The 19,422-nt window shown below is 43.8% G+C and overlaps 1 long non-coding RNA gene across 3 annotated transcripts; it reads right to left on the reverse strand.

The window, feature by feature from the left end:
- Positions 1-745: 745 nt before the first annotated feature.
- LOC119859225 lies at positions 746-14,685 on the reverse strand. 3 transcript variants are annotated; one of them, XR_005294146.2, is made up of 4 exons: positions 14,539-14,685; positions 6,490-6,584; positions 5,215-5,416; positions 746-1,321 (listed from the first exon to the last, which is right to left on the reverse strand). It is a non-coding gene; the product is annotated as an uncharacterized LOC119859225 (long non-coding RNA). The 3 variants fall into 3 exon arrangements; XR_006282814.1 differs by lacking the exon at positions 746-1,321 and adding an exon at positions 4,486-5,025; XR_006282813.1 differs by lacking the exon at positions 746-1,321 and adding an exon at positions 4,486-5,045.
- Between the last annotated feature and the right edge of the window lie 4,737 nt (positions 14,686-19,422).

Genomic DNA, 19,422 nt, shown 5'->3' on the forward strand with positions numbered 1-19,422 from the left:
AGGGCTAACTGGAGTGACACACTGCCCTCCGGCTCTGAGTGTGCAGAGTCTTTGTAGGATCAGGGCCTGGGTGACTTAAGCAAGGTCATACAGGCAGAGCCAGAAACTCAATCCAGCTCTCCAGAGTCTTAACCACGAGGCTGGCCTGCCTCTCTTGGCCAAGCTGCTTGTTGTTCATGGTGTATGGAATGCGTCTTACAAGTAAGACTATATTAAGCTACACAATTCTTTTTGAAATGTGCACATTAAATGGTCCTGTCATAAAACATACAGGATATTCAACAAAGTGGAGCCAACACAGTTGTTGGAACCTTAGCTTTCAGGCTGCTTTTTATTTTATTTCATTTCATTTTAACTGAAAAGTCTTAATGCTACATTAAGAGAGTGGGTTTTTTTCAGTTGACACAATTAAGCTTCTCCATAGTTGTTCAGGATAAAGGTGCATTAGAGATCAAAGTCTGGCAGCTAAGTTTTTCTTTGTCAGCTGGAGGAACACAAACAGAAAACTGCGAGTGTAGATTCATTTACAGAAACCTCATTTAAGGTGAAAAATCCTTTTAGCTTCAATAACTAGATTCTTAACAGATGTTGCAATCAAATACTGGTGTATCCTTTTCCAACTAAAAGCCTGGTGCTACACTGCGTGCTGTAGCGTAGCTGTATTTAATAACCACACTTGTCTCTCATAACACACACATCTCTAAAATGTTTGAGTCCTCGGGAGAAAAAAAAAATACAGAACTGATTTCATTTATAATACATTTAAAGGCAACTTTGAACCAGAAGCTGTTAAGAGTGGGCTTGTCATAAAAGCTCCTAACTACAGCTTTTTCAAATACTTCTTTGCCTCCCTGTGGGCCCAGCTCTGGAAGTTGGAGTCAAAGAGCTCTGGCTCACAGCATAACATCATCTCCCATTAAATATGTAGCCAGAGGGCTGACTGGAGGAGTTGTCCATAGAGAAGAGAGAGAAGCAGTAATAAGGACAAGTTTCTGTACGAGTTGTGACATGTTTATTTCGATACACCTCCTGTAAATAAGCACAAGTCTCTAGACCAGCACGTCCAGGAAGAGAAAAAGGTGACATGCAAAGTAGTAGGCAGTGGGTAATGATATATTTTTGCCCATGGTTAGAGATGAATAATTGGTCTGAAGAAGTCATTACAGATTAATATTATAGGAAGCTGGTTTAATCTCAGCATCCATGTATGATGAGTGATGAATTCCCAGTCAACTTGTCAGACACTGAATAATTAAATATCCCAGATTCTGATTCTCTGCCATGCTGCTGCTTACAAGTTCATTCAGTGCAAGACGGAGGCCTTAAAAAAAAAAAAAAAAAAAAGAGGAATTCAGCTACATGGCATACGGAGAACGCTGCTGCATAGGAAATTTCAAGCTATGATAACAGACAGAAAGACAACCAAGATCATTGCTGCATAGTTCCCAGGCCTTGATTTGGGGCAGAGGGAAAGCTAGACTAGAACTCTTACAGGTGATCGTTTCTCAAGTGGCAAGATAGACATGATGTAATGAAAGCGAGAAGCTTTGCTATTCTTGCCTATACGTAGAAGAACCCTAGCAGATACAATGGTTGCACAGACTGACAAGTAATCTCAGACTGCAAAGTATCAGCGAGGGTGGAAACATATTTTTAAGCCTATCAGTGCCTACTTTATTGTGAAGAGAGCTGGATTTGCTCCAACAGTCTCTGTTGGCATGAAGCAGCACCCAAGGCTGCTCTTCTCTAACTAAGAATGAGGCAGCTGTGGTGCAACATACCCAGAAGATAGGCAAGTTGTTATATTTCCATATATACACAGATCCCTTCCCTTGGTTTCTCTAGTTAATTCCGTCTCTTGTTGCCACCTAGGAAGTCAAGTAGTAGATTTCGGCAGTTTACAGACCTGATTTTGAGAAGAGACGAGCGTGTGCAGCTCCTAAGGACATCAGACTAGGTGGTATTTTGTGAGAAGTCTAGCCCAGCTTTGAAGAAACCCCTAACATGCTGTGATCAGACTGTGGAACCACTGGTGCAGTCCTGAGACTTAGGGCTTCTCTTTGGGTTTGCTTGTGATTGATTTCATTTCACGATTGGCAGACAACAAGCAGTTCCAGTTTGCATAAATCCTGATGCCAGCTGATTTTTATAATTTAACTGATCACTAAGGCCTGGTCTACACTCTAGTTTTACATTGGTATCGCTACGTTACTCAGGAGCGTGAAAAATCCACACCCAAGAGATGTAGCTATACCAACCTAACCCCCAGTGCAGACAGCCCTAGGTCAATGGAAGAATTCTTCCATCAACCTAGCTACCATGCCCTGGGAGAGGATTACCTATGCGACAAGAGAATCCCTTCTCTTACAATAGGTAGTGTCTACACGGTAGTTTTTATGGGTACACAAGCCCTAAGTTCTCCCATAATAGGCCACAGTAGTAGGGAGTTAGAGAGCTCTTCATAAAGCCAACCTCAGGAGGGGTTGTAGCCTTGACAAATATTGCACAGCACCAGGTATTTTAGAGCATTTGTTGACCATGCACAGATCCTGAGGGAGAGGAATAGTTATGAAGTTAAATGAAGAGAAGGTGCGTCTGGAGAGAGACCACAGGCCACCAGAAAGATAAAAGTCCATTTCTCCTGTACTGTATTTCTTCCAATCTGTAATGGCTCTGATGTCTGAGAAATGAAGACTCCAACCCTGGTAACAGCCAGAAAGGATTAGGACAAGATAGGACCTTAATCTTTAGCAGAAAAGAAACCTTGAGAGGAGACAGAAAGCACGCCTTCTCTTTTCAGGTCTTAAAAAAAATAATAATAAATAATAATAATAATAATACGGGACCAGGTTCAGGTGCTAGACTGCTGACAGCAGCACCCACTCTCCCTGCATGTGTCAGGGACCCTGCTACGCAGCCATGCCCTAGGTATGCACAAAACCTCTGCCTTCCATAGCTCCAGCTGGCCACTTTGTCAGACACTAGCAATCACCAGAGTGCAGAAGGCCTTACCAACATTAATATATTTAGCCTCACACCCCCATGCGAGGTTAGGAAGTACTATTAACCCCATTTTACAGATGGGAACAGAGGCAGAAAGAGATTAAGTCACCCACAGAAATACAAAAGCCCATAGGAAAGTCAAGAATTGAACCCAGATTTTCTGAAATTGCAGTCTAGTTGTCCCCCTTCCTCTTCGCCACACATCCATGTTCTTCCTCATGACAGTCACAAATTTAGTCTCTAAGGTGCCACAAGTAGTCCTTTTCTTTTTTACAAATTTTAGTGGTCCCTTCTGGCTTTATGATCATCTAGTTTGGCCTCCTTCGTAAAACAGGCCATGGTATTTCACCAAGTGCTTCCTGCATCAAGCCCATAACTTCTGAGTGAGCTACAGCATAAGCTTTTAAAAGACATTCAGTTTTGATTCAAAGAGCTCAAGTGATGGGGAATCCACCACGTTCCTAGGTAGAGTAGCCACTGGAACCATTACCGCTGCATTACAAATCTGCACTTTATTTCTAGCCTGAATTGGTCTGGCTTCAGCTTCCAGCCAATGGATCCCATTATGCCTTTGCTAGATTAGAGAGACCTCAGCTATTGGGAATCTTCTCCCCATGTAGGTACATAAACACCATGATCAAGTTACATCTTAACCTTCTCTTGGATAAATTCAGGTTTCAGAGTAGCAGCTGAGTAGCAGAGTAGCAGCCGTGTTAGTCTGTATTCGCAAAAAGAAAAGGAGTATTTGTGGCACCTTAGAGACTAACAAATTTATTTGCGCATAAGCTTTCGTGAGCTACAGCTCACTTCATCGGATGCATCCGATGAAGTGAGCTGTAGCTCACGAAAGCTTATGCGCAAATAAATTTGTTAGTCTCTAAGGTGCCACAAATACTCCTTTTCTTTTTGGATAAATTCAACAGACTGATTGTCTCTAGTCTCACTGTAGGGCAGATTTTCCAGACCGCAGTTCATTCTAGCTGCTCTTTTCTGAACTCTTTCCGATTTATCAGCTTTGTAATTAAACGTATGGACATCGGACTCTAACACAGTATTCCAGTAACAGTTTCATTAATCGCATGGTAACAGCAGGTTAACAGCTGCTAAAGAGCAAGTTGCTGGTGTCATTCAATTTGGTTAGCTTGGTGAGCATAATCTGGCACAGAGAATATGATGCAGTGTAACCCTGACTTCCTGCACATTATACTGCTCAGTCCAATTAGTATGTGTATTATAGTCACACCTAAAGATCAGGATCCCACACTGCTAGGCACTGTACAAACAAAGAACCAGGAACAGTCTCCATCCCCCAGATCTTACAATCTAAGGGGATATGGAAGCATTGGTGGACAGGGGAAGGGGTAGAACGTAAGCAGAACAAACAACATGGTTTGCAAACCAGCTTCAATGGCCTGAGCCCTGTACCAGATTCTGCTATTATTTTGCTCACCAAGCTTAACCAAACTGAGTGGTCACCAGCAATTTGAACGAGATTAGGTTATTACTACTGGATATGAAAGTAAGTGAGCAGATGTGCCTGTACTTTAAGATGCAGATTAGTAGCAACTAGCGAGATATTTGTTTCAGCTATCTTCTCACACCCTCACTCCACCAATGGCTTCTTCCATTTTTAAAGGAGACCTTCACAACACCATCATATTTTTCTTCATATTGAGTTATGTCACAGCGTAGGGAGGTTAAACACCATTTTTAAGCAGCATCATTGCAATAGAGGAGAAGGAAAGAGACAATGCATCATTTGAGGTCTTTAATTACTTCTTGCCCAGCAGCGAATATTTTTGGTACAATGCCAAGGAGTTTCATGAGTAGATGTTAAATTAGAAACATGGTTTTATAGACTTGTTGGAACCGCAGGTAGATTAGAATGAGTACATAAAAAGGGATGATTTCTTTTATTTTATCTGAGGATGATTTGAAATAGAATCTCTTCCTAAGGTTCAACCACTTTTTCCTTTGAAAATGCTATCTATTGTCAGTACTCTGTTTACGATTAGCAGATTTCTGCAACAACAAAACCTAGACTGGAGACATAAAACAAGCGTATGGGACTATCCTGAATGAGTTGTAGGATTATCACTCATCTTACGTTCGGCACATTCCTCGACACGAACTCAGCATCATAACACCAGACAAAACACATTCAGACTCCATAATTAAATAATTTTCCCACCTCTTAATGAAATGGCTTACCAGCTGTAGCAGGTATGTTAGACTGCCTACGGCTGAGCTACTGTTGTGCCAGCATACTAGGATATTCAGAGTGACGTTGGGCCAAGTTTTACTTTCATTTGAACTGGTACAAAAGAAGAGTGTAAGATTCCTCTATTGATGTTAGCCTGGTGTAAGCGAGAGAAGTCTCTGACCCAATAGCTACAAAACCAGGAGCTACCACCTGGGAAGAAGAAAGGATTCATGTCATCATAAGGATAGTAGCAGTTGTAAGTTTATGCTCAAAAAGATCATGCCAAAGCCTCTTTTGAGCTAAGTATTAGAGGGGTATAGTGCAGAGGATTTTGTAATCCATTTCTTCCTGCCTTCTGTATGAAGCACTGGCATTAAGTACATTTGTTTATACTTTTAAAGAACATTTCTCCTTCTCATACCTCCCTCCCCCACACACAAAAAGTTCTTTTCCATGCTAATGCAGCCAACCACCATTAATGAGCTTTGGCTGGCTTGCAAGGAGTTTTGACAGGCCTGTTGAACTAGTGCCAAGAAGAGATGAATGTTTGGCTTCGAACAGCACAATGCCCTGTTTGTCTCATTGTTACATTGGAAGCATGAGCAGACTAATGTGATGGGATGTAGAAACGTACAACTGAAAAATGACTGAAAATAGAATTCTATGTCAGTAGTGGCTATTGAAAAATTATCTCTATTGTCTTTGAGGGAACCTTTCTGAAAAACTAAAACTAAAACTAAAAAATAAAAACCCAGCTGTGTGTGTTTGGGGAAGTGATCAATTAGTTGTAAACCTAGATCTGAGGAATTGCACTCTGCATTGGCTAGACCTTATTTGCTTCCCAAGATTTACCTATGGTTCTACCAGCAACTGTACTGCAACACTGTTTTCTACAGTGCACGTTCTTGCAAAGAACGGTTATGTAAAGCATATAGGAGTCTGAGCTCATTTCTGCTCTCAGGTATGTCCCCATGTTCCTGTGATGTCAGTGAAAGGAATCCCCTGTATCTGTGGATAGAATATAGGAACTGCCATACCAAATCAGACGGTCATCTCCTCCAGTATCCTGATGCTTCAAATATAAGAATCCCAAAGTGAGCCATGGGATAATCTTATTTTTTCCTCAGATATTACCTTATACCCTGAGGACCCTTTATGTTAAATATAGGCTAGTCCCTCTAAATAGATTGATGTATATTCATCCTTACACTGACCCACGTTGTCCCTTTCCAGTGGAAAGCCACTCATGGGAGAAGTTCAACTAGGAATTCTGCTTGGCTTACCTGATGTTCTCCCCCGAGTTGTTCTGCCTAGGAGTAACCAAACTGCCAACCCATGCAGTGGACAGGGAGCTTAGCTCTCTACATGGATGGATATCCTAAGAGCCAAGGGAAATATGGTAAGTCTTGGGGCAACTGTTGCCAGCCTGTGCCACTACAGTGCTACTGAACCCCTCCCCGACCCCAACGATGCAGCTCTTTCAGGAAATATAGTAAATCTCAGGGTATCTGTGTAGATCCTGTGATTCCATACGACCACCTGGAAACCTTCTCATCCCTGACAGTACTGCTCTCTCAGGAGCCATTCTATCATGCAGTGCCACTGCGGGCTGCCTTCCCCACGCCAGCTTGTGGCACCTCCATGTCTAAAGCTCTTACCAGGCTTTCAGAGATCTGTGGATAAGCATCCAAAAGTGCAACAACTTATCTGCTATAGAGGAAGGGTGGTTGTGATTAAGGCACTGGACTGGGACTGAGGAAATCTAGGCTCTGTTCCCTGCTCCGCTGTAGATCTCCTAGGCAAGTCACTTAAGCCCCACATCTGACCAAGACATACTTAGCTTGTGACATCAGCAAGCTTGCTAATGTGCTTAAAGTTAAAGCACCTACTTAAATCTTTGTAGGATCAGGGTCTTTCTCTCGCTCTGCTTCAGCTCCCCATATGTAAAATGGGGATAATACTTCTTTTCTTCCATCCTTTCCTCTGCATATGTCAATAATTAGCACTTTGGGGCTGGGATTGTCAGTCTATTACTTTATGTTCAGCACCAAACACAATGCTGTTTCTCCCCTCCCCCCCCAAAAAAAATCAGCTGAGGACTCTTGGTCCTACTGTAACATAACTCGTTATCTAACTTAACTTATACTCCAAGCATTGAGTCTTCTTCATCGCCAGTATAAAAATGCTTTAATTTGGAATTGTTCAATAAAGGGGAAAAACCCAATCAATCAGAAATCAGGAGAACTTAGAGAGCTATTGGGCCAGAATTAGAGGTATATAGGAGCCTAATGATGCACATAGGGTCTTGTGTGGTTGGACTACTTCTAAAACTAGCTGTACATAAAGGAGTACTCAATGTCTCTATTGAAACACATCTGTTTAGCCAAGGTAGATGTACTGTAGGTTGAAAAGAAACCATGAACATTTATTTAGATTCCTGGCACATTAGTATCAAGTTTAAAGTTCATAATATAATCATATAAAATAGGTAATCCTACTCTTCAGAGACTACATATAACCATTTAGTTATAGCTACATATTCTGCTGCTTGTATGTCAGAAAGAGACGAGCTGGTGCTAGATGTGCCCAGTTTGGCGCAGTGTTGTTCAGCTGTTCAAATCGTTCAAGGTTGAAAAATGTGAGCCTTTTGATCTTGTTCCAGTCTATTTTTCATTCATAAGATAGTTCACTGGGATTGCAGCACAGAGCACAAATGTGTTTCCCACCTAGCGAAAAGAACAGGAGTACTTGTGGCACCTTACAGACTAACAAATTTATTTGAGCATAAGCTTTCGTGAGCTACAGCTCACTTCATCGGATGCATTCAGTGAAAAATACAGCGGGGAGATTTATATACATAGAGAACATGAAACAATGGGTGTTACCATACAGACTGTAACAAGAGTGATCAGGTAAGGTGAGCTATTACCAGCAGGAGAGCAGGCGGGGAGTGGGGGAAACCTTTTGTAGTGTATTCTATGTATATAAATCTCCCCACTGTATTTTCCACTGAATGCATCCGATGAAGTGAGCTGTAGCTCACGAAAGCTTATGCTCAGATAAATTTGTTAGTCTCTAAGGTGCCACAAGTACTCCTTTTCTTTTTGCGGATACAGATTAACACGGCTGCTACACCTAGCGAAGTTACTAAAATCCCAGGCTAAAGGAACTAGAGATTTGAAGTGTCAGCAGATTGGACTTTTGGAGACTAGAACACAGAGGCAATGTCCCCGGTGAGCTCTTTGGGGCAAGGATTGATGTTTATTCTATGGTTGTACCATTGCTAGCATGAGGGGGCTCTGGTTAAAGGACCTAGGCTAGAAGTGATTGGGGGGTGGAAAGAGGAGGACGACGACAGACAATTTTATGGGAAAAAAATGTTTCCATTTTGTAGGGCTCAACAAATGGACCCATTGTCAATATTTTGGTGATGTTTCCCCATAATAATTTTAATGAAAACTTTATCAAGAATTTGTTTACCAAAAACCACATTTTCCTACTGAAAGGCAGGGTTTTTGGCCCATGGGTGCGAGCATACCCACAAAATGATAGGAACTTTGATTAAAAAGCTATTGGTGGAAAACGTTAATAAAGTTGAAAATTAAAAAAACAAACAAACACAGTATTCCCCCTTTTGTGCAAATGAGTTTTCAACTATCTCCAATATACTTGTCTGAGGTCTAGAAGGAGGTGAAAAGCAGACCAGTTGAAAGTCTCTAGATAAAGATAAGGGGGGGGAGGGGAGACAAACAAACCAGGAGTGATATCTTGGTAGGGGGTCTAGTACAATATCACCAAGTCAGGAAGAGGTGGAGGATGTGGCATTTCTAGAACAAACCAATATCCAAAACCACAAGACCTGGTAGTAATGGGGGGACTTTAACTACCCAAATATCTGTTGGAAAAACAACAATGCAAACAAACAAACTTTCCCATAAGTTCTTGGAACATATCACGGACAACTTTGTGTTTCAAAAAGTGGCAGGGGACAGCCATTTTAGACTTGATGCTGACCAGCATGGAGGAATGGGTTGTGAATCTGAAGGTGGAAGGCAATTTGGGTGAAAGTGGTCACGAAATGACAGATTTAATGATTCTAAGAAAAAGAAAGGAGTGAAAACAGTAAAATAAGGACAATGGACTTCAGACAAGCAGAGACCTGGCAAGTAGCGTCCTTTGGAAGGAAAACTTCAGGGATAAAGGAGTTCAAGAAACCTTGCAGTTTCTCAAAGAGAAAATATTAAAGGCTCAATGGCAGACTATCCCAATGTGAAGGAAAAATAGAAAGACTAGTAAGAGGCCAATACAGCTCCACCAGAAGCTCTTTAGTTATGTGAATAATCAAAAGCAACTTAGGAGTAGCCTTCAGACTCCACTAAGCTACACTGGAGGACTGGACTGACACCACCAACTCAGGAACAGAGAGCACAAAGTTCTCCCTAGTAACCCCCCTTCCCAGCAGAAGTGGGTGTTTGGGGATTGTAGCTGAGGAGTTGAAGCATACCGTGTACCACTGAGAAGCCTTATGGTTGAGTGGAATGAGCACAAGATCTGGGTTCCGAAATTCTGATTCTGGCTCATAGTGGGTTTCAGCAAGTCACTCTGTGTTATAAGAAAAGGAGTATTTGTGGCACCTTAGAGATCCACTTCCACACAAGAGATCCACTTCCTGGACACTACGGTGCTAATAAGCGATGGTCACATAAACACCACCCTATATCGGAAACCTACTGACCGCTATTCCTACCTACATGCCTCTAGCTTTCATCCAGATCATACCACTCGATCCATTGTCTACAGCCAAGCGCTACGATATAACCGCATTTGCTCCAACCCCTCAGACAGAGACAAACACCTACAAGATCTCTATCATGCATTCCTACAACTACAATACCCACCTGCTGAAGTGAAGAAACAGATTGACAGAGCCAGAAGAGTACCCAGAAGTCACCTACTATAGGACAGGCCCAACAAAGAAAACAACAGAACGCCACTAGCCATCACCTTCAGACCCCAACTAAAACCTCTCCAACGCATCATCAAGGATCTACAACCTATCCTGAAGGACGACCCATCACTCTCACAGATCTTGGGAGACAGACCAGTCCTTGCTTACAGACAGCCCCCCAATCTGAAGCAAATACTCACCAGCAACCACACACCACACAACAGAACCACTAACCCAGGAACCTATCCTTGCAACAAAGCCCGTTGCCAACTCTGTCCACATATCTATTCAGGGGATACCATCATAGTGTGGCTGATGTGATTAGGCCCTATCAGAGGCTTGTTCACCTGCGCATCTACCAATGTGATATATGCCATCATGTGCCAGCAATGCCCCTCTGCCATGTACATTGGCCAAACTGGACAGTCTCTACGTAAAAGAATGAATGGACACAAATCAGACGTCAAGAATTATAACATTCAAAAACCAGTTGGAGAACACTTCAATCTCTCTGGTCACTCGATCACAGACCTAAGAGTGGCTATACTTCAACAAAAAAGCTTCAAAAACAGACTCCAATGAGAGACTGCTGAATTGGAATTAATTTGCAAACTGGATACAATTAACTTAGGCTTGAATAGAGACTGGGAATGGATGAGTCATTACACAAAGTAAAACTATTTCCCCATGTTATTTCTCCCCCCCACCCCACCCCCCACTGTTCCTCAGATTTTCTTGTTAACTGCTGGAATTAGCCTACCTTGCTTGTCACCATGAAAGGTTTTCCTCCTTTCCCCCCCCTGCTGCTGGTGATGGCTTATCTTAAGTGATCACTCTCCTTACAGTGTGTATGATAAACCCATTGTTTCATGTTCTCTGTGTGTGTGTATATAAATCTCTCCTCTGTTTTTTCCACCAAATGCATCCGATGAAGTGAGCTGTAGCTCACGAAAGCTTATGCTCTAATAAATTTGTTAGTCTCTAAGGTGCCACAAGTACTCCTTTTCTTTTTGCGAATATAGACTAACAGGGCTGCTACTCTGAAACTCTGTGTTATATCTCCATCTGCAAAGAGGGGATAACACTTGATCGCCTGCCATAAAGGGTTGTCAAGAGTTAGTGAGTGCATTTCTCTTGAGCACTTTGAATGCCAGCCGTTAGCACCTGGATACCAGCTAAACATTATTAAGGCCCCATTGAAATTCAAAGCAGTTACTTCCAGACACACATATATGGGGAGAATAACAAGCCTGAAATATGGCTCCTTGACGCATATTTTGGAGGAGGTGACTTGCACATTAGACCTTTGGGAGGTTGTGCACCATCATTTCAGATTCAGTGACCCCATCATTCTGTGTACAGTAAAGGAAAAAAAGCAATTGCAATCCACATCTGGAGCCACTCTCATACAATATAAGTGAGAGCCTGCTCTGCACAGAGAGCACACCTGTGATTTAGACTCTCAGAAACATGTTTAACCGGAAGTGTGAAATCAGGGCTGGCTCTCTCAGGGGCCAATCTGAAGCAGGCTGCTCTGAGAGTGGTTACTCTCTTTCAGAAGGAAGCACATGTCAGGGCCATTCCTGTGAGAGCTAGTAGGTGGCAGCTTTCTCATAAAGTGACAGAGAGATGCTCACGGGTCACCACGCATGAGTCAGTATCACTTCTCCCCCATTCAAACTGAATGATTACCAAAAAAAACAAAACCAAAACACACATACCAATGGGAAAGTTTATCATTGTAAGATGAAAGGACACTGTGGAGGCCAGATTAGCTCATCTAGTCCATGAACTATATCTGACAAAAGAGGTGCACATCTAATTCTTTTAGGAAGTTCCACCAAAAAAAGATGTCTTATGTCTAGGGTTGCCAATCCTTCTGGTTTTACCAGGAGTCTCCCAGAATCAGGCTCTATCTTCTGGAGCTACTGAAGCTAAACCAGGAGATTTTAGGTGCTAAAAGTCCAGCTCCCTACCTGCCCTGGTTCTGCGCCGCTCCAGGAAGCATCTGGAACATCCCTGCAACCCCTGGGGCGGGGTCTCCGCACAATGCCCCCGCCCCAAGAGCTGACTCCGCAGCTTCCATTGGCTGGGAACTGCAGCCAATGGAGCTGTGAGGGCGGTGCCTGCAGGCACGGGCACTGTGCGGAGACCCCCTAGGCCCCCCACCTGAGGGATGAGCCGGCTGCTTTTGGGAGACACCCAAGGTAAGTGCCGCCTAGCTGGAGCCCACACCCCTTGCCCCCTCCTGCACCCCAACCCTCTGCTCTAGCCCAGAGCCTGCACCCAAACTCCCTTCCAGAGCCTGCACCTCACTCCCCCTCCTGCACTACAACCTGCTGCCCCAGCCTGGTGAAAGTGAGTGAGGGTGGAGGAGAGTGAGTGATGGAGGGAAGTGGGGGGGTAAATGGAGTAAGTGAAGACGGGGCCTCAGAGAAGGGGTGGGGTGGGCAAGGGTGTTTGGGTTTGTGTGATCAGACAGTTGGCAACCCTACTTATGACCCAAAAAAGGAGCAAGTCCTGTGCATGACATAAGCTTTTGGGGGGAAGGGGACACTGCAGAATATATGGCCCCTTTTATTAAAAAAACCTGCAAGGTCAGGACATGTTCCCCTCCCCCCAGATATCTGAGATGATAGCTATGCATGGATGTAAAAGAAATACTATGTGTACAGCTCTATTAGACAGGGCACATTCACATCCGATGAATATTTCTCCTCATCAGCTTTATAATTTACTTCAGGTCTGATGGTGTTTCTCACTGCGATTCAGAACCACATTCCTGTTATTCATCTCCCACACCCATCCTGTCGCCTCTACCTGCTTCAGTGATGTCCCTACCTCCGTGCTAGGTGTAACAGAGACCTTTCCCCTCTGAGCTCGTTACTTTAGTTACACGCTACTGGAAACACGTTTGCTTTCAGATTCCCCAGGAGCCATAAAGGAAGGTGCTTTTGCAGCATTTGGTAAAAAGTTGCCTCTTCACCTGCCCTGGTTTCCATCTCTGATGGGTTTTCTGCTTATCTTTTGGGTGACGACACACCCTTGCTCTGCCCGGAGCACAGCTGTAGACCAGTGTGCCTCAGAGGTGCTCCAAAGGAACATTACAGGGACTACAGCTATTGCATCTGTTAATCAACTCCGCTTTCTTTGACAGAAAGCAAAGCGAACGGTTTACTTTCACGTGCTGTCAGCTCTCAATTAATTCTGTTGCTTCTGCAGGGGAACGTGTGACAACAGGTCACAGGGTCACCACCGCTCTGTTTCTTTGCCATGAAGCGTGAATAGATCTGCAGAGCAACATATGTGTTCAACTCTCCTCTTTTGCTGGAAGGGAGTGGTATGTGGTCAACGTTCAGGGTGAATGCAGCTACTGTGATCAGAAGTGGGGAGGCAGCTAGACAGGGGAAGGAAGAAAGAAGAGATGAAGGCAGCAGGGGAGTCCTTAGAATGTTTACTCAGAGCAGCTGATGCAGGAAACACCTTCTGGGAAGAGGTCTGATCTCTCTCAGAAGAGGAGCTATGCAGAAGCTTTCCTCACCATAAAGCTTGTCCTTTTTAGATGGAGATAGGCCAAACAGAATCCAAATACCTTTGTACTTGAGAAGCAGGAGGGATACGGTATTTGAATTTATATGCCTGGATCTGCACTCACCCTTAGGATCTTGGACAGACACACAAAAAAAAAAAAAAAAAAAAAAAAAAAAGAGAGAGAGAGAAAGGAGTCGGTTTTCTGTTCAAGAGCCACAGAACTCTCTGAGAGCAGTTTAGCTGGTGAGAATATCACTATTTTAGGCTGAAATCTCAAGAGAGTAAACAACCTGAGAAGTTACAGCCAACCTATTATCCTTAACTTGTACAACACATTAAGTAGACTCACTGAAATGAGAGGGGCTACATACCTGCTTAAGTACTTTCCTGGGTTAAGGGCCAGTAGTGTTTACTACAGCTGACTAGAAAAGGAATCTCTCTCTCTCTCAGGGTTTTCTCATCACTTGGGGCCAGATCCACAGAGGGTATTTAGACACTTAATTCACATGGGAGCTAGGCCCTTAGATACCTTTGAGGATCTGAGCCTTAGAAATACAGCAAGGGGTACAAGAGAGAGCCCCAAGGTAAAGTGATATAAAGTGGCAGATACCTCTCCTCAGTGGAATTACTTGTACCAAAAAGAGTGAGTGTCAGCAGTGACAAACCCCTGGAAATAAAACAGGATCTAACTGCAGCACCATTAATGAAATGGTGGAAAAAAGTACATAAAAAACTTGCTTTTCCAGAGATTCAGGGCCTTCTGTAGAGTTTCATAGTGAAAAATCCTCTACATCAGAGCCTAGTGTTTAAAACAAAAAACAAATAAAAGAAAAGACCAAAAGGCCAAACGTACCCACAAGTTCTTTAGCTCCTGCTGTGATCCCTAGTTCATTCTTTCAGGAATAGCTTAGCCCAAGACTTTTCAACTCATCCTTTTTACAGGCTACATTTCCCCTCCTGTCTCTCTATCTAGCTGGGTTTTTTGCTAGGCTTGTACACATCTGCCAACTCGCTCCCACCCCCCATTCACTACCAATTAGCATTTAATCATCCAATTACCTTAGAAGTACAAACTTTCCCACAGCTGAAGACATATAGCTACTTAAGAAAGAGTTAGCCCTTGCTTCCCACTTGCAGTGCATGTTCAGAGCTTCTCATGGCATGTTACTACCTCGTTCAGTGGCTAGGGCTCAGAGGTAGGAGTAAGGAAACTGGGGTTCTAGTCCTATCACAAATGTGCTAGATGCCTTGGGGCAAGTAACTTCACTTCTGCCTCAGTTTCCCCACCTGTAATATGGAAATAATAGTACTCTCCTTTGGGGAGCATTTTGAGATCTAAAATAGTAAGATAGTCCTGGAGACAGGCCACTGTGCCGAAGATCTAGATTCAGTTTCCAACTCATCCATAGATTATCCTATCCGAGTTTGGGCTAGTCACTTAATTCCCCCTGTGCCTTGTTTTCCCCAGAGGGATTTTATTAATTTTATAGACCATAGAGCCTAGGATGCCTAGACAGCGCCTTTTGTGCTAGGTGCTGTACAAACACAGAACAAAAGGACCATCATCGCCCCAATCTAAGTAATAATGTTTCCTGACCTGCTGGGTGTGTTGGGAGCACAAAGTCCATTAATGATTTTGCAGCAATCCTATCGTACAATAACAGGGGTCAACTAAGTACCTAGAAATAAGAAGTAAGAATTATCTTATCTGCTTTTAACAATAGACTTCAATCGTTAAACATTGTCCCTGTGCTGTGGTGAGTAATGAATAATGAGCACTGTCTATCATTTGTCATTAATTATGTGCATTTCTAAAGTTCCTGTACTTAGGGAGTTAGGATCTGCTGTCCTGACATTTCTTTTCCATTTTCTGAAACGTAACCGTTTGAAATAACTCTAATTGGTGGAGCTGGTTGAAAAATATCGACAAAAATTCAATTTTCACAAACACTGGAAATCAGTGTTTTCTTTTCCCTTTTCCCCCTAGTTCTACTAACCCGTTACATTTGTGCGTTGCTTATTGATTGTTTTCAATTACATATGTATAGATGAAATTATCTTCTACTCATAGACATAAGCTCAATACAGAGAGGCATGAAGGGGGAACATCTATAGTCTCACCTTTCTTCCATCTGCGTTCGTCCTTTTCTGTACTTCCCAAAATGTTGGTTTTGTACATGGGATATTTGCTGCAAAAATCTGTTGATTAGTCTGATGGCTGATCTTGAGAGCTGGTCTTTCTGTTGTGATGTTCACCTAAGTACACGTCTCTAAAGCTAGCTCTGAAAAATATCTGGAGGCAGGAAAAAAAGCAAAAAAAAAAAAAAGGCATGAGCTGAGTACAGGACTAGGAACTGGGAATTTCTGGCCCTGATGATGTGACCTGGTCTCAGTTTCCCCTTCTGTAAAAAGAGGGTAATATTTATTTACCTACCCTCCAGGGATGTTATGAGGACAGTTGGCTGCCATCTTCTCTAAGGCTGATAGTGCTGCATCATTTCTCTTGGGAGGATTTAATATCTTGGTTCATAGCCCATCCATTTTGGAGAGAGTCATGTGAGACTTGTATGAGCTGCCAATTGTCAGTCAATAAAGAGCTATTTGGAGTCTTTCCTCGATTGTCTTTCCCTTCTGGTCATTTTGGAACTATTATCTATATCTACATCTTCCTATCATTTATAGTTGGCAGCACATACACGTCCTTCACTAAGGGAACAGAATGTTCAATATATGAGCTTCATGTGAGCACATTCTAGTCGTCATCTGACCTCATCGCATGAAAGTATTCTGGGTTAACAGTGAATGTTGTAGGTACCACTGTTTATTTATTATTTATTTTATTTAAATAATGTATTTAATGTGGGTTGCCAAAGGGCACTTGAGAATGCTACATTCGTTAACTGACCCCAACTGCCCAGCTAGAAGCTCCCGTTGTGCACAGATGAAAACAGAGGAAGTTCAGTGCAGTCAGCACTAAGCTAACCCAAGAAGGACTTAGATGTTCTGAAAACAGACATAAAGGGTAGGAGAGAGAGTGCCACATTTGAGGAGGCTCTCCTGCAGAGTATGCCCTGGGACGGTGAAAAAGAACAACCCATCTGATGTGAGGAGTCTTGATGGGACATAGGCATAAGATGGTCCTGCTTGTTTGATTTATTCTTCATAGAGTTCTTTTTCATTGGGAGGTTGAGCCTCCCAACTGCATTAGCCGGGGGTGTCACATTGGAAATGTACACTGTAAGTTTTCCATCACTTCCTGATTTACAGAGCAGACATTGTGTATCCCAGGAGATGAGAACGGTATGTGCCAAAAGGGTAGTGGGGAGGGGGGCTTTCACTTGAAATAAGCTGCCAAAGATATGGATATTTTCAGAAACTTTTCAGGCTCTCCCTATAGTGCTTTCCCCAATAGATGACAGAATTTGGCTCCATCTCCCTGTGACAACTGGGCCCTGGCTGCTGCCTTTAGTAATCATAAGGGAAAGCCACAAGTCTATTCTTCCACCTCTCAAGAAATTACCTTTTTGTAGACTGGAGGTTCAAGGGTCTCTTCCTCCCCTTCTCCTACACCAAGCATCAACTGTTCATGGAAAGTTAGCCCAAGAACTTCTCTCCCCTTCTCATAACATCTCTTCTTTGTGGTAGATAGGGGTGGGGCTGAATTCCCACACCTCTGAGCTACACCTTATCATCTAGGGGTGGTGTCCCAGTTCAAAAGGTGAGCCAAGAATTGAGTCAGTTTCCATGTTCACTGTGTTGCTTTTCTCACCCCTTCTTTAAGAAAGTAGATGTTTTAGGAAAGGTTTTGACCAGGTATCCCACATGATACAGTAGAACCTCAAATATACAAACACCAGTGTTACAGAGTTACCAGTCAACCGGACCTCTGTGGATTCAGAAGTCCTCAATCAGGCAGAAGCACAGACAAAAACACAAACGAAAAAACAAATGAAAAAAAGGCAAATACTGCTCAGGGCTTCAGCCATAGGGGGGTGGGGGTGCAGCTGCCGGGGGGACGTGGGGAGACTAGAGTTAGGGGCAAGTCAGGGGGTTCAGGGCTTCTGACCCTCAGGAGCACCGGGGCTCAAGGCTTTCGACCTGGGAGGGAGCGCTGGGGCTTGGAGCTTCAGCCCCATGGCTGTTCCCAGCTTCAGCCCCATGGGGGGTGCCAGGGCTCAGGGCTTTAGCTAAGAGGAGAGTGCCTGTTTCAGCCCCAGCGCTCCCCCCATAGCTAAAGCCCCGAGCCGGGGCATGCCCTCTCCTTCCCCCACCTGCCCCACTGAACCCAGGAGCCGAGCCATGGGGAGCCCTGAACCCCGGCACCCCCCCATGGGCTGAAACCAGGAATGGAGCTGTGGGGATGAAGCCCTAAGCCCTGGCGCCGAAGCCCCGAACCCCAGTGCTTCCCCCAGGTCTAACCTGGTGAGCCCTGGTGCTCCTGCGGGGCAGAAGCCCTGAGCCCCCCTGCCCAGAGCCCTGGCACCTCAAGAGTCAGAAGCCCCAACTCCCCCCGGAGCCCTGATCCACCTACCCTGCGGCTGCAGCCCCAACCCGCTGTGTGGCTGAAGTTCATAACCTCTTCTTCAGAGTTACAGAACATTTCCATTTCTGAGGTGTCCGTAACTCTGAGGTTCTACTGTATTCTCAGAAGCAAACTAGAGAAATACAGTTTAGATGAAATTACTATAAGGTGGGTGCACAACTGGTTGAAAGGCTGTACTCAAACAGTAGTTATCAATGGGTTGCTGTCAAATTGGGAGGACCTTGTCTCGTGGGGGTCCCACAGGGGTCAGTCTTGGGTCCAGAACTTTTCAGTATTTTCATTAAGGACTTGGATAATGGAGTGGAGAATATGCTTATAAAACTTGCAGATAATACCAAGCTGGGAGGGGTCGCAGACATTTTGGAGGACAGAATTAAAATTCAGAATGACCTTGACAAACTGAAGAACTAGTCTGAATTCAATCAGATGAAATTCAATAAAGGTAAGTGCAAAACACTTCACTTAGGAAGGAAAAATCAAATGCACAATTATAATATGGGGAATAATGGCTACGCAGTATTACTGCTGAAAAGGATCTGAGGGTTACAATAAATCACAAAATGAATATGAGTCAACAGTGTGCATGTAACACACGGGAGGTAACTGTACTGCTCTACTCGGCACTGGTGAGGCCTCAGCTGGCATACTATGTCCAGTTCTGGGTGCCATACTTCAGGAAAGATGTGAACAAATTGGATAGTTTAAGATCAGGGCCCCAATGTGCTAGGCACAGTAAAAGACAACCCTTTCCCCAAAGAGCTTACAGTGAGCTGTAGCTCACGAAAGCTTATGCTCTAATAAATTTGTTAGTCTCTAAGGTGCCACAAGTTCCTCCTTTTCTTTTTAGTCTGAATACTGAAGACAGACAAAACCTGGGAGGAAAACAGAGGCATAGGCAAGGGAAGTGACTTGCCCAAGCGCACACACCAGACAAGTGGCAGAGCTAGGACTAGAACCCAGGTCTCCTAGGCCAGTGTCATAGGCAGCTACAGGCCACGCTGCTTCCCATCAATCCCATTCTTTCACGCTTTTGCGGTGCCCACTTGTGTGCTGCCAGTGTTGCAAATCAGACAGATTCTCAGGTTCAAAGCTAGCCTCGGACCTTTGTTCTAGCACGCGAGTTTTTCACCTGGCTTCAGTGCCCTCTTTCACAGTGTTTCATTTGCGATGCTGCCGTACAAATTGCCGGAGCGT

Source organism: Dermochelys coriacea, chromosome 7, assembly GCF_009764565.3.
Source record: "Dermochelys coriacea isolate rDerCor1 chromosome 7, rDerCor1.pri.v4, whole genome shotgun sequence".
Lineage (NCBI taxonomy): Eukaryota > Metazoa > Chordata > Testudines > Dermochelyidae > Dermochelys > Dermochelys coriacea.